General features: G+C 40.5%; 1 protein-coding gene across 1 annotated transcript in view; it reads left to right on the top strand.

Moving 5' to 3' along the window:
- The window catches only part of TMEM135 (transmembrane protein 135), a 176,611-nt gene that overhangs the window by 133,929 nt on the left and 28,871 nt on the right, over window positions 1–13,811 (top strand). The gene's annotated exons all lie outside the window — the stretch shown is intronic.

Genomic DNA, 13,811 nt, shown 5'->3' with positions numbered 1-13,811 from the left:
AATTTGAACCTGGCACACAAAAAGTATCATTAAGTAGCAACTTGTTGGTTGATACCATATCTAAAGCAAAGTTATATCAAAGTACAAGCAAACTACGGTGATTTTCAATGTTTTTCAGAGATACAAGGTAAAGACATCCTAAAAAAAAAGATGTTTGTATAAAAGGAACTGCATGATGTGTGTGTGTGTGTGTGTGTGTGTCTGTCTGTCTGTCTGTCTGTCGGCTGGTGTCGGCTGGAGCACCTGGTCTATCAAGTATAGGATAAATCAGTCTGTTCTGCATTTCGCTCCAATCTAGGAGCATGTTTTGTATGTATGTATGTATGTATGCATTTATGTATGTATGTATGTATGTACACACACACACAGTGCTTTTTTTGTAACAAAAAAGATGCTGGAACTCACATCTTGTTAATCTTTTATTTACCTTTCGCACATAGTCAATCACTGTACACACACCCACACATGTCAGTTGTGTAACAAAACATAATGGTCGCCGCCCACAGTAAGCACTCAGTGCGTGACTACACGACCAATCACAAGCCGAGCAGTTGGATGAAGTACACATGCATCAGAATCGACACACAAGCAGCCCGCATGCACCGTTTTAATGATTTTGCCGCCGACCTGCTACACTCGACAGAGCGATTCAAGTCCACATGGACCAAACATCAAATTTTCAAAAGTTACTTTTAAAACTAGGAAAATCCGTCAAAAAAAGATGCCGGAACTCTGTTCCGGTGAGTTTTATAACAAAAAAAGCACTATGTATATGTATATGTATATGTATATGTATATAAACTTCTCTATAGTTCTCTGTGTTTTAAAGACACCTTTGGCTTATTCAGATACTGTATATATAAAATTGTGGTGAGATTTGGGGCAGAAGTGATGTTTGTGGTTCTGGAATCCAGGTTTGTGTTGCGTGTTTGTGAAGTAGAGGGATTAGTCCTGTGACAGCGGGAAAAGGCTTAGCAATCATTTTATTGGCCTTCCCGGGACTGCTGTGAAGTTTATGTTTTTTCAGCAGGAAAGAAGAAGCAAGATTTTAGTTCCTGCCAGCCCTTTCACAAAATAGAGACCAGACTGTTGACTTTAAAATATGCTGCTAAATAGCAGTGGAAAATCTGGTTTCTAGATTACATTTTAAATTTCATTTCCATAGCCACTTTATTAAGTTATACGTGTGTTGTAATGTCTGAGACTTTTCTTCAGTCCCCTGATAGTTTGCTGTTTGAAGACAGAAATGAGATTCTTGTTCAAGATAAGTTAATGCTGTGGCTATACAAAACATTGGATAGTTTATATAGAAGAAGCATCACTCGGCATTTATTGCAACCTGTTTTACTCTGTGAGGATAAAAAAGCAATTTTTGGGTGTCTGTGAAAAAGATTTTCTTTGCGAGGATGCCAAATTCATCTATTCCTGGACGTTATGCAGACCACCCAGGCCCCTCATTTCTTCTTCTGGGATATAAATGGATCTAGCACTGGCTATCTTTGTTCCATCCAGTTATTCCTTTTTTGAATCTGGATATGCTAAAAATCTGGTTTTCATTTCTTCTCCAAAATTTTCTTTTAAAGATGACTATATATTGACTACAGAGTGATAGCTGGAATGAAAATCTCACTAGTTTACAGTCATAAGCTACTTCACTGGAATTTTTTTGCTTCTGCAGAGTCAAGATGACGATTTGTGCTTAAGATGCTTGGCTTGGAATTAAGTTTGATACCAGGCAATGCTGTATGTACTTTGATTCATTTTGCCAGGAATTTATATCTTGAATTGGAAAGACATCACAAGTCGCCATATGTACTGTCTTGGTTGTCTAGTATAAATTTAGAGCATGTAGCCATATGAGCCAGCCGTGTGCTGCAGCTGCCAAAAAAGCCAACACAGTGCTAGGCTGCATTTTCAGAGGGATAGAATCAAGATCATGTGAAGTGTTAATACCACTTTACAATGCCTTGGTAAGGCCACATTTGGAATACTGCATCCAGTTTTGGTCACCACGATGTAAAAAAGATGTTGAGACTCTAGAAAGAGTACAGAGAAGAACAACAAAGATGATTAGGGGACTGGAGGCTAAAACATATAAGCAACGGTTGCTGGAATTGGGTATGTCTAGTTTAATGAAAAGAAGGACGAGGGGGGACATGATAGCAGTCTTCCAATATCTCAGGGGCTGCCACAAAGAAGAGGGAGTCAAGCTATTTTCCAAAGCGCCTGAAGGCAGGACAAGAAGATGGAAACTAGTCAAGGAGAGAAGCAACCTAGAACTGAGGAGAAACTTCCTGACAGTTAGAACAATTAACCAGTGGAACAACCTGCCTCCAGAAGTGGTGAATGCTCCAACACTGGAAGTCTTTAAGAAAAGACTGGACAGCCATTTGCCTGAATTGGTATAGGGTTTCCTGCCTGAGCAGGGGGTTGGACTAGATGACCTCCAAGGTCCCTTCCAACTTTATTATTATTATTATTAGGTTCTCTAGGAAAAGGACCTTTGTTTGTCTGTGTCTATGTCTGCCTGCCTGCCTGCCTGCCTGCCTGCCTGCCTGCCTGCGTGCCTGCCTACCTACCTACCTACTTACCTACTTACCTACCTAAGCCACCCATCAGTATGGATATTTTTTGGATTGGGCAGCTAATAAATTTACATAAATTCAATTAAGTAAATTGGCCTGCAGGAATGGCTAGATTGTTAACAAGTTCTGTTTAGAATTGTAATATTACAAATCTAAACAACCAAAGATAAATAGATACAAACATCTACAGCTATCGGAGCTCTTAAGGAACACGTGAAAAGATAAGATATAAACATTGCATTATTTAATTGCTACTCTTTTTTTACATTTACATGTGATTTACACAATAGAAACAACCACTCACAGATAATTCAGGTTGCTTGAATCTTTATGTCTTTTGAAATCTTTATGTCTTTTGAAATCTTTATGTCTTTTGAAGTTTCCTAAGTATATTATACAGTTGGTTACTGATTGCATAACTCTTACTGAAATTCCAATATCTCAATTGTCACATTGATAACGCTTTCTGAATTTTGACATTAATTTGTAACTGAACCAGTGATCTTTCAAAAGATTTTGCCTACATTCAGTCATATTAGGTGCACTGCCTCAAAGTAAATTTATATACGTTACCCATGTGACAGTGTTTATTTCTGAGGTAAACTCTTCATGTTTACAACATAAACAGTACGTTTGCTTTTTCTCAAGAGTAACTTGGCATCCCAGCGTGTGAGGTGGTGTTTCATGGGAGAACATCAGCAGTGAATTGTGTCTGTGTGCTTTCTCAATTACTGAAGTGTCTAGCAAATAATTACAAAGGTTTTCAGTGAAGGAGCCCTGTCTCTCTTACGTGATTGATGTGAGGGTAAAGGTTGTGACCTTAGGGTTGAGGAGATTGTGGTGTGTGTAATAGGGCGGTGGTCTTATCAGCTAGTTCCATTCAATGTGTACTTTCCTGTTGAGGCTACAAAGCTAGTAAACATCGGTTACCTGGGATGTTAATGTTATCAGTGGGGTTTCTTTGTTTTTGTCACTTGTGAGGATCTGGGGCTTGAGCCTAATTCCTCCAAATCCCTTTTTTGACATAGACCTTTTTTTTTTAATGCCAGTGTGGCACTGGAGAATTGGACTGTGGCAAAACACCATTACTTTATGTTTGATTTATTGTCTCTGTTTAAGCTGGATTCCAGCTGCTTGACTGTCTTCCATTTGGGAAGCCTGCTTATGGGACAGAATAGCAGAGCAAGATGTCTCAAAGGCAACTGGACTAGGGTTTGTTTCCCCCCCCCCCTTTGAGGAAGAAGAAATCATTTCATTTCTCATCCAAGAAGTTTCATCAGTTCTGAACTGATGAAGCTTCTTGGATCAGAAGTGAAACATCATATTCTTCCTCAAAGGGGGGGGGGGGGGAACAAAAAACCCTAGTCCAGTTGCCTTCTGGAAAAGCACCTTTGAGACAATCATGACCTGGATGACCTAAAATCTCCATAGATAGTAGATCAAGATGGAGAAAAAGAACCAGATGCTAATTAAAATATTCTTTTTTTCTGACTGATGAATTATTTTTTTTAAAAAAGAGAGAGAATACAGATAGCATTACAACAGTTCATTTAGTAATCGTTCAAAGTTACAACAGCACTGAAAAAAGTGACATGACCGTTTTTCACATTTACAATCGTTGAAGTATCCCCATGGTACGTGATCAAAATTCAGAACCCTTGGCAAGTGACTCATATTTATGACGGTTGCGGCATCCCAGGGTCACGTGATCCGCTTTTGCAACCTTCTGACAAGCAACATCAATGAGGAAGCCAGATTCACTTAACAACCATATTACTAACTTAACAACTGCAGGGATTCGCTTAACAGCTGTGGCAAGAAAGGTGATAAATTGGGGCTGAAGTCACTTAGCAAATGTTTTATTTAGCAACAGAAATGTTGCGCTCAATTGCGGTCATAAGTCAAGGACTGTAGTGGACAGATTTGGATTTCATTACTGTTGTAATTGCATTCTTTTCAATCAAATTTTGCAAGATCACCTTTACCGTTAGGTTGAGTGATATGATGGTAGTTTTGGGGATATCCTGAAGAGTAGAATATTTTGGGACATTTCTCCTATTTCTATCTACTCTACTTGATTGGAGGACAAACCTGAATATACTGCATAGCTGTCTTGAGGACACTGTGTCATTATCAAAGTTGAGTTACATTTCTTCTTCCAGTCCTAGTTCATTTCTGAATGTGAGATGAGAACAAGCTGTCATTTTGTTTTCCAACAGGCAATAAATTTTTCCAAGCTGCCTAGGGCTTTTTTCATGAGAGCTTTCTACTGAACTGTCCTTTAAATTGTTCTCAATATTTAAAAAAAGAAAAAAAAATAGTGTTAAAGTAATCAAGTTTCTCATTTTAAAATAATACCTTTTATTTGCTTTTGCTTAATGAAATGGTGAAATTCCTTACTTCAAGACTTAATTGAAGATATACGATTGTAGACATATTTTGGTATTAAAGTAATTATGTGGTAAGTATATTGTCAGGAGTGCTGTTTCCAAAGAATGTTCCTAAATATAGCTGCTCACTTGTTCAGAAATTAAAATGCCCACTTAGAAACACCCCCATTCACATGTCACAGATGATTTGTAACATCCTAATCCATGTTATGAATCCCTTCATTATTCTCGGTATCTCAGATACAAAATCTGCAAAAAATAAAATAAAGGGGTTGTGTTACCTAAGAGATATACATCCCTACTTGAGAATCCTATAAGTTTGAAGAAACAGGTTAAGAGTCAGCATAGTGTGGTGATGTTTGAGGCTTGAAGTTGCTTCAGATCTGTTCACAGCCAAGAAACTAACTTTACTTTGTTCATCCAGTCTCACCAAAATCAACCTCACAGGGCTGTTGTGAGGATAAAAGTGGTAAGAAAGACACACATATTGGCTACCCTGAATTCTTTCAAGAAAGGTGGCTGAGGATACAGGTATAATAAATAGTACTGATAGAAGAGAATATTTGTAGCTCAGGATTGACTATGGAGTTCTTGAATCTATCCAAATTCTCTCTGAATTTGGTTGGTTTTTTTTCTTGCAGGCGCTTCATTACCAAACTAGGTAACATCATCAGTGCTAGTAAGGAGTGGGATTTGCTCTCATTTTATATAGTAGTGGCTTGCCTTGTCAGTATTGGTCACCACGAGGTAAAAAAGATGTTGAGACTCTAGAAAGAGTACAGAGAAGAGCAACAAAGATGATCAGGGGACTGGAGGCTAAAGCATATGAGGAACGGTTGCTGAAATTGGGTATGTCTAGTTTAATGAAGAGAAGGACGAGGGGGGACATGATAGCAATGTTCCAGTATCTCAGGGGCTGCCCCAAAAAAGAGGGAGTCAAGCTATTCTCCAAAGCGCCTGAAGGCAGGACAAGAAGCAACGGATGGAAACTAATCAAGGAGAGAAGCAACCTAGAGTGAGGAGAAACTTCCTGATAGTTAGAACAATTAACCAGTGGAACAACCTGCCTCCAGAAGCGGTGAATGCTCCAACACTGGAAGTGTTTAAGAAGAGACTGAACAGCCATTTGTCCGAAATGGTATAGGGTTTCCTGCCTGAGCGGGGGGTTGGACTAGATGACCTCCAAGGTCCCTTCCAACTTTATTATTATTATTATTATTATTATTATTATTATTATTATTATTATTATTATTATTATTAATTGATTGATCAAGGAACTACCAGTGCAGACAAACAAACTAAACAATAAACAACAACCCAATCAAGAACTGCAAAGATCACTCCTACCAACACTGGCAAGGCAAAGCTACTAGTATATAAAATAAGGGCAAACCCCATTCCCTTGTAGCACTGATGATGTTACCAAATTTGGTAATGAGATATCTGTAAGAAAACACCCAAACTCAGAGAGCACCAAGAACCCCCCAATAAATATTTATGGAACATTACACTTTATAACATGCAGGGTGGTTTTCTCCAAAAAACGAGTGGTCTTTCTCGTATTTCATCGCAAGCATAGCGAGAGGATTATTTTCTCCGTCAGTTTCCACATCTGTTTGGAGCTGGCATGCATATTCTTTGGTTTATTTAATATTTTCATTTCTTGGGTTTTATATCAACTATTAAAATAGTTCTCTTTCCATCCGAAGACTTCTGAAACCCATTAATAGTAAAAAAAAAAAAACAAACTCTAAAAGAAAACAAGCATGGCAAGGATTTAAAATCAGCAGGAAAGGAAGCTAGTGTGTCAGAATTTCCTACAGCCAGAGGCCATTAAAGCTGGGAATTATGGGAGTCATGTCTTACATATTTAGAGGGTTCAGGTTAGGCAAGTCTCACATAAGATAAACAAAGTTCCTTCAGAAGCAGCGAAGCTTTCCATGTAACCAAGATTATAGCATGCTTTTTGTTAACTTCAGGGGCAAGAGGCGAACGCCATGTTGGATGGTTGATCTTGTTCTAATCCCTGGTCCCTGACCTCTCTCTGTACGACAGTGTTTCTCAAGCTTGACAATTTTAAGGCATGTGGACTTCAACTCCCAGAATTCCACAGCCAGCAGTGCTGGCTGTGGAATTCTGGGAGTTGAAGTCCACATGCCTTAAAATTGTCAAGCTTGAGAAACACTGCTGTAAGAGCTCTTTTGGTATCTTTACTCAATACATTTGTCTGTTAGCTGACTAAAGCAGCTTTAGAGTGCTTCAATCTAGAATGAAAAACAGCATCTGAAGGATGTTTTTCACCCAGGGAGATATTTCATATTTGATAGGTAATTTGAGAAAGTTCCTTTGTGCCCCAGTGGAAGAACAATATTTCAAAATGAAAAATAAACTGCAGCAAAATGTGAAACAATTCCTGTTTCTTTCTACCTATTCCCCCTTATCTTCTGGATTCTGATCCATCTTGCAGTTTGTGTCGACTGCTTGGTCTACGGCAGTGTTTGTCAACCTTGACAATTTTAAGGCATGTGGACTTCAACTCCCAGAATTCCACAGCCAGCAATGCTGGCTGTGGAATTCTGGGAGTTGAAGTCCACATGCCTTAAAATTGTCAAGGTTGACAAACACTGGTCTACGGTTTCTTTTCAAATCTAAAAAAAAAAAAAAGTCAGCAAGACTGATCATATTGGGAAAGATTCTTAATTTGTCTTCTCTCACATTTTTTTTCTTTTAATGGAGGACCTGGAAAACCCAAGCAAATCACTCTTGACTGGTTGTTTCCTGGTTCTTGCTATCGATGGTTTGTTTTGTCAGACATGTTTATATATGAACGTGAAAGCACGAGGGGAAGGAATTGGATATATTTTATGTCACAGTCATTTCATTGCAAACGCAAATAGTTAAGAAGGTTGAAATGACTAATCAGAAAGCCAAAGACAGGGCAGCTCTTATGCGATGTTTGTTCATTTGAGGAAGCTTGTAAACAAAGTAATGTATGCCTCCTGTCTATAAAGGTACTAGCAAGACTGTTATATCCTGAAATGGCTGTGTGATAAGCCTGCTTTAGCTAGAGATTCTTGCTGTCTCTTCATGCATCCATACAAACACTGCTTCTGAATGTCCATTTGAATGTCCATTTGTTGTTAGTTGCGAAGTCGTGTCCGACCCATCGCAACCCCATGGACAATGTTCCTCCAGGTCTTCCTGTCCTCTACCATCTTCTGGAGTCCCTTTAAGCTCACGCCTACTGTTTCAGTGACTCCATCCAGGCACCTCATCCTCTGTCATCCCCTTCTTCTATTGCCCTCAATCTTTCCCAGCATCAGGCTCTTCTCCAGTGAGTCCTTCCTTCTCATTAGGTGGCCAAAGTACTTGAGTTTCAACTTCAGGATCTGGCCTTCTAAAGAGCAGTCAGGGTTGATCTCTTCTAGGACTGACCAGTTTGATCGCCTTGCAGTCCAGGGGACTCGCAGGAGTCTTCTCCAGCACCATAGTTCAAAGGCCTCAATTCTTTGGCGCTCAGCCTTTCTTATGGTCCAGCTTTCACAGCCATACATTGCAACTGGGAAAACCATGGCCTTGACTATACGCACTTTTGAAGGCAGGGTGATGTCTCTGCTTTTTAGTATGCTGTCTAGATTTGCCATAGCTTTCCTCCCCAGGAGCAAGCATCTTTTAATTTCTTGGCTGCAGTCCCCATCTGTGGTGATCTTGGAGCCCAGGAAGATAAAATCTGTCACTACCTTCATTTCTTCCCCATCTATTTGCCAGGAATTGAGAGGGACGGATGCCATGATCTTGGTTTTCTTAATGTTGAGTTTCAAGCCAACTTTTGCACTCTCCTTCTTCACGAGCTTAGCGTCCCTGATAACCACGATGGGGACATCCTAGAATGTGAAGTGAATGTCCATAATATAGATCCAAAATGTCAACAGTTGACTTTCGTGTTATTTATTGAGATGGTTGATGAACTCTGACATTGCTTTTAATTTGCATCTCTTCTGCTTTCACCTTGAAAGCGTTCTAAGATATGACTTTAGACTTGCTTAGTTTATATCCGTTTATAATTTAAATGCTGTTGCCTATTTCTATAGCCCCACTCTGTGCTGCAAGAACAACAATAATTGTTGTTAATTAGGGTAAAAGAGTTCTGACAGCTAAAACATAATCTCCGAAATGGCATGTTTTAGAAGACATAGGAACCACTACCAAAACATAACAGAAAGTTCTCTCTTCCAGTAACATGGCATGACATTTATTGTGAATTTCCCATTCCCTCTTTCCCAATCAGAACAGAACGGGGCAGGCTTTAGAGCTGCGCTTTCCTGAAAATAACCATAATTACAGCTTTCTTATAAGGAAAGTTACATTTTACTTTTATAATCGTTTCTCTAAAGTTACATTTCCTCTTACAATGCTTGTAATTTTCGCTGCGTGTGATGCTTGTTCCCTACTAAAGTGATTAAGCCTCACCGGAGGAGCTCTTGAGAATTTTTGAAAGGTTTTGAAAGGTTTACAACAAGGCACGTTTAAAAAAAAAATGGAAAAGCTAATTGGTGACATTTAGCCCTACAAAGTGGTGTGGAGACCTCTCGCCTTCGCTCACAATGGGGGTGTGGAGAGAAGATTAGTACACCCACATTCCCAGTACAAAAGCAATTAGTTTTGGTCGGTGGCTAGACACAAAATGGTTAGATCTCATTGGCGGGTCGAAGTTACTGGAGGCAAATATAGCTCCTGTAATCAGAAATGTGCCATATACAGCAGCTGCAGATTGTACTTGTATACTTGTCTGTGTATCCTTTGAGTAAGGAGAGTTAGCAAATCTTTTCCAAGTTTTTTTCCACCCCAAGCCCACTCCTCACTTCTCCAATTGTGACTAAATTTAGACAGTATCCCTGTTGGCCCTGATAGCTGGCCACCACGGGAAAATAGCTTTTTCCTGTATCTTTCAGTGAAGCTTACATGCTTGGTCCATCTGTGTTGGTTGTAAATGTGCTCCTTGTCCTCCATTCACATCTGGCATAATGATACTCTTGGGAGAGGAAACAACTGTTTCTAAATGTAATGAAGAAGCAGGGAGTTGGGTAATCTTCAGATAACTTACAGACGTACAATTTTATAGCTGTTTTAAAATCCTGCTGCTTTTTTTTTTTTACTTTATTTAATACGTGGTGCAACCAGAGTCAACGAAAAGAAAAGCAAGGGACTCAAGCTGGTTTAGAAGCATCTCTTAAATCATCTCTTAGGGTGAAAAACATAAATCTATTCTTAGGTAGTCCTCGACTTAAGACCACCAATTTCTGTTGCTAAGTGAGGCAGTTGTTAAGTGAGTTTTGCTCCATTTTGTGACTTTACTTGCCACAGTGAATCGCTGCAGTTGTTCAGTTAACAACACTTAAAAGTTGTTAAATGGATCTAGCTTCCTTTGTTTGTCAGAAGGTTGCAAAAGGTCATCACATGACCCTGGGGACACTGCAACCCTCATAAATATGAGTCAGTTGCCAAGTGTTGGAATGTTGATCACATGACCAGTGGGGATGCCACAACGGTCGTAAGTGTGAAAAACAGTCATAAGTCACTTGTTCTCTTCTGCCTCCATATGATTCAAATGCATAATACGGTCACCTATTTGACAGGTTTTTATGGTTCCTGGGTCTGGCTCATAAGCCAATTTTAGTTTCACGTTTTTTTTGGGGAAAGAAAGACTAGGGGTGACATGATAACAGTCTTCCAATATTTGAGGGGCTGCCACAAAGAAGAGCGGGTCAACTATTTTCCAAAGCACCGGAAGGCAAGACAATGGATGGAAACTAATCAAGGAGAGAAGCAACCTGGAATTAAGGAGAAACTTCCTAACAGTGAGAACAATTAACCATTGGAATGGCTTGCCTTCAGAAGCTATAGGTCAGTGATGGTGAACCTTTTAGAGACCGAGTGCCCAAAACCCACCCTGCCCCCTGGCCCACCCCCACTCTGCCCCTGCCCGCCCTGCCCCTACCCAGCCCCACCCGCAGGACCACCCACCGCCTCCATGGCCTGCAGCAGATTGCCCAGGCAGCCCTGTAGCGCCATGGTGGCCACGCCCTCCGCCTGCGCCCCACAGCATCTGCGCGTGACAGGGCGCAAGGGCAGAGTCTTGTCCCTGCTGCCCGTCTGCCATGTCCTTGGCTGCGCTGCTCTGCACGGGCCAAGGAGGGGGCCGCAGGAGGAGGCGGGGCTGGCGCGATGGCACAAGTGCCCACAGAGAGGGCTCTGAGTACCGCCTCTGGCACGCGTGCCATAGGTTCGCCACCACTGCTATAGGTGTTCCGGACACTGCAGGATTTTAAGAAGAGACTGGAAAGCCATGTGTCTGAAATGATATGGGGGCCTCCTGCTTGAGCAGGGGGTTGGACTACAAGACCTCCAAGGTCCCTTCCAACTCTTGTTATTCTGAAAGGATGTACTTACCCATGAGCAATTCCACTTTTTCTACAGTTTGCCAACTGAGAACTTCACTTTTATGAAGAAACTGCTGGCAAATTAATTTGAACTTCTCTTAGTGGACAAGAGCAGTGGTTCTCAACCTGTGGGTCGGGACCCCATTTGGGGTCGATCGACCATTTCATGAGGGTCGCCAAGCAAGGCTGTCGGCCATTTTTTTTGTCCATTTTTTTTGTCCGCCATTTTTTCCCCTTTTCCAGTGGGTGCCTTACCTCCCTTGGGCTGGGCCAGCTGGTGGTCGGCCTGCTTCGTCTCTGCCGCTTGCCAGCTACGCCTCGGCCGGCGCAGGGGGCGGAACCACGCATGCGCGGTGCTCCCGGGCAGGGAAAGTCTTCGACTTACGACTGGTTGGGTAGTCCTCGAGTTATGACCGGTTTAGTCCTCGACTTACGACCGGGTTAGTCCTCGACTTACGACTGGGTTAGTCCTCGACTTACGACCGGTTGGGGTCGCGGCATTAAAAAGGTTGAGAACCACTGGACAAGAGGGATACTGGGCCGGGGATACAACTGCGTGACTTTCTATAAAAAGAAAGTGGATTTTGGCAGGATTTTAAAAGATGAGTTGATCCCCCTTAAGGTACAGATTTCTTTGTCGATTTAGCAAGCCATAATCGTTATTTTGCTGATTCAAAGCATTGCAAGGCTAAGCCATAATTTCAGCTTCACTGTTGGGATTTCCTTGATATATAAGGGATTTTATATGTAGGCAGTTACAGACAAAGCAATGTTTGTTAACATAGTGATTGACTGTAGAGTGAAACTTTTCATCTTGATTCTACACTTAAAATAAACTCAGCAGAAATGAGTTTTCCAGATGGGTTGGAACATCTGGAATGCCAATGCTAGGTTGGAGAAGAAGACCTGAGAGGTGGTGTCTGCAGCCTCAAACAACTTGACAGGTTCTTTGGGTAATGCAAAATGGTGATGGGTTTAACAGCAAATTATAGCCTGATAAATTATTATTTGCTCAGGGCTTCTACAGTATACGTAACAAACATACTTTGCTTTCAATTCCACTGTCCTTGGAAAGAATGTTAGTCTATTCTTAGATATTATCAATCTCTTAATAGGGCTACAAATTCAAAGTGTCTTGGCTTGAGAGATACAGAATAAAAATATCTTCAGGGTTGATTTTTTTTTTAACTCTCACTGACATTGTCAGAGCAAAAACCTTTTGACAGGTTTATTCTTCCCACATTGTAACATGCCTAGTAAAGAAATGTAAGTCTTCCTAAGCAACATCTGGGTTTAAAGTTTAAAGGATATTCCCTTTACAGTACTCTACTCCACAAGATATCTGTGGCTCAGCAGATGTTGAACTACAGCTCCTAATGTCCCCAGGCATCATGGCCAATGGAATTAAATTGGAACTGAAATTCAGCAACATCAACTGGGCAGGTTCCCATCTCAGCCATATGAACTGGTTTGTGTAGAAATGTGTCTCGTTGCGTATCACAGATTGGTTCACATTTAGAAGGATATACCAGAAGCGGACAGCCATTGCTAGCAGTTTATCTTAGACTTAGAGGGTACAAGACTGGAACCAGTGCTAATCTGTATTAAAATGAGAACAATCTGGAGTACATTCATAAGGGAAGTTAGATCCTTTTCGTTTTATACAGAAGTTTTGTTGTTTCCTAAATATTGTTGTGTTTGTTTTTCAAGACCTTTCCCAAATCCATGCTCCTTTTGTTTATATTATATATTATACATGTATACATAATAATAAATTGACATCATTTTTGTGCACACAGACTCAAGGTGGCTTTTGTTTAGAAATTCCTCTCCAGATTTTAATGTTTGTCACATAAAAGACTTATTTAATTAATTATAAAAACTGCTGTTAATATTACACAACGAGGCAGATGGTGGTCCTTAACTCACATATCTTGATTATTCATGTTGCTAGCAGGCAAATCCCACTATAAGGGCCACTCATGTACCATATAAACAATATTTTTTAATGCTCTTGCAATTTCCCCTTTAAACTGTTGGCTCAACCCAACTCCAAAATTTATTAGATACCAAATTCAATTACTCATTGTCCCTCAGGTAAAATGGCCTTTAAAGAGGAAATCTGTATTTGAAGCATATTTCCAGCTCTCATAATTGGTGGCTAATATACTAATGTGTTAAACAGCTCAGAGAAAGCGGTCAGTGTAAATGTCCATCTGTACTCTGTCTAAACATTGAATTTATTAGTTTGATGTAATTTTAAGATTAATTGCTGCCGATTAGAGACACCTGCTGGCAGAATGTTGGAACTGTTTGGCAAATGTTGAAATGGAAATCAGAACAACTTTTTTTTCCCCCCAAAGCTGGGCTTTGCAAAAGCTTGCTGAAGCTGCTAA

Source organism: Protobothrops mucrosquamatus, unplaced genomic scaffold (genome assembly GCF_001527695.2).
Source record: "Protobothrops mucrosquamatus isolate PMUCROS unplaced genomic scaffold, P.Mucros_1.0 scaffold_305, whole genome shotgun sequence".
NCBI classification, from domain to species: domain Eukaryota; kingdom Metazoa; phylum Chordata; class Lepidosauria; order Squamata; family Viperidae; genus Protobothrops; species Protobothrops mucrosquamatus.
Note: the sequence above shows the minus strand (reverse complement) of the source record. Positions and strands in the feature narration are given on the sequence as shown.